The sequence below is a fragment of the Solanum stenotomum genome, chromosome 1 (assembly GCF_019186545.1).
Source record: "Solanum stenotomum isolate F172 chromosome 1, ASM1918654v1, whole genome shotgun sequence".
NCBI lineage: Eukaryota > Viridiplantae > Streptophyta > Magnoliopsida > Solanales > Solanaceae > Solanum > Solanum stenotomum.
Window position 1 is genome coordinate 60,470,121 of NC_064282.1, and position 2,108 is coordinate 60,472,228.

The 2,108-nt window shown below is 40.8% G+C and overlaps 1 pseudogene; it reads right to left on the reverse strand.

Moving 5' to 3' along the window:
* Nucleotides 1–452: 452 nt before the first annotated feature.
* Nucleotides 453–1,676, reverse strand: LOC125854995 (transcription factor GTE4-like; annotated as a pseudogene).
* Between the last annotated feature and the right edge of the window lie 432 nt (nt 1,677–2,108).

Sequence of the window (2,108 nt, forward strand, 5' to 3'; positions counted from 1 at the left end):
GAATAGGTTTATACAATCCTATTAGAATAGGAATAGGAATAGAAATAGAAATAGGAATACTAAATAGTATCCTACTTGGTAAAGGATTGTATTCTAGGGTCTATAAATAGGGTCTCAATGTAATAATGTAGACACAACAACAATTCAATAATATTCTTTTCCTATATTTCTCACAAGCTCCAAGTCAAAAGACCAGCATAAACAGTAGCATTTTCAGACATACAAGAGGATGGACCTGAGAGCTTAACTGACATTCAACCGAATCAATCCTGGTCACAAACCTTTCAAGCTCCCAGAAGCTTTCCGCATCAACACTGTCTATGTCTACTTCAATCTCATCATCATGTTGATAAAATGTTGAGTTCCTCTTCTTAATAATCTGAACAACAGCATCAAGCTTTTTAAAGGTAAACTCTGAAGATGTGTGTTGAGTCTATGTTTTTCTTCATAGGTCATATCCCTTTTATTTGATACCTCCAATCCAGATTAAACTCGGCCTCTATAATTGCTCACCTGTCTTCAAAAATCTTTAACTATTTTGGCATAACATGAACATCATGTCCTTTAGGATTATAAGTCATGGCATTACGGAAGACAAGTCTCACATCCTCAGCAAACTCCCTGGGAGATTTGTACAAATTTTGAGACAGCCTAGCTTTGATAGTGCCCAAATCCATAGGATGCTTGATGATAGCATGATAATCATGCAGCCCAAGACCCTCCACATTCACTGGCTCATTAAACACCCATCTATGCTTGTGCTTCATTAACCTCTGAAACAGGGTGGTGCATCTCTTAAACATGTGATTTCTATGTTTATCAAAGTCAAAGCCAATGCCAAATGGATACCCCTGCTCCGACTCACCATTGTGTTTCCTCCCAGCGCCATTTGGCTTAATTTTTTATTGCTTTCCGGAGGCAATCTATCCTTCCCAAGTAAGTATCCGGAATTAGTGTAATACTGATTGGCCTTCGGGGTCCTTTTCTCCTTCTCCACAAATATAGCAACTACATTATTATTTTCCACAACTGCAACCCTTGGTCACTGGAATGGTCTCAATCAAGGGTGCCCCACCAAACCCACCTCTAAATTCACTCACACTAAAGCCCTACTATTCATCACATCACTATCGATATATCGTGGTTGACTATAAGAATTAACAGCACCACTAGGAATAGCAATAATCCTACCAATATTATTATAACAACCATTAGTATTTGTATCATGTGTGGTCAGCTAAAGCTCCTTAGCTTCAAGCTCTGTAACTGAACTCCTAATCTGATCAAGCTCACCCACTACTCCTAATACCTCTAATCTCAACTCTTGATGTCACTCCCCCTATATTAATCCTAATTCTATCTCGAACCCTAGAAATTACAGGCTTAACTGTCGAATCCAGCTCAGCATGCTCTCTATTTGATCCATCTGTAAAACTCGCCATAGAAGCTCTTCACCCCGAACTTCCCCACCATTATTAGGCTTCACAATTGTGCTTCCACCAACCTCAGCCATGTCTCTACCATCTAAATCTCCCTGTGATCCAAGGGTATCTTCCTTCCCTTGTCCACCATTTATCAAGTATGTAAAGATATGGCACCTGGGCCTAACTCAACCCCAAAAGCTAGCTTATGAGGAGAGGTTTGTCCAAGTCCATTTAAGGAGACCAATTTCCCATCTCTCAACCATTGTGGACTTCTTAACATCAATGAATTCTATGAGTTCAAACTCTACGACTACCCCTCTCTCATGTTTCATTCTTTGATAATTGAACTGTGCAAGCGGGTTGAAGTTGAGGAGTATTCAGGCGATAATTGGATAAGGCCCAAAATCCCAATTTTTCCTTTAAAGAAGTGAGGTGAAGGGACTGCCACCAAAAGCAAGAAGCAGAAGATGGATTCAGGGAAGACGTTGAGTATTGAGGCTGACTCTTCTAGACCATCGGCGGTGGGACCATTTGAGTCATTGGCCGAACAGTTGAGGGTAGTCCGAGAGTTGGTGACCAAGCTGCCTCAAGGGCCAGGTGAGACATCTGCGGGACCTAATTCGTTGTCCCAAAACAGGAGTTTGATGTTTTCTTGGAGGATCAAAGGAAGCAAAAAGCTCATCT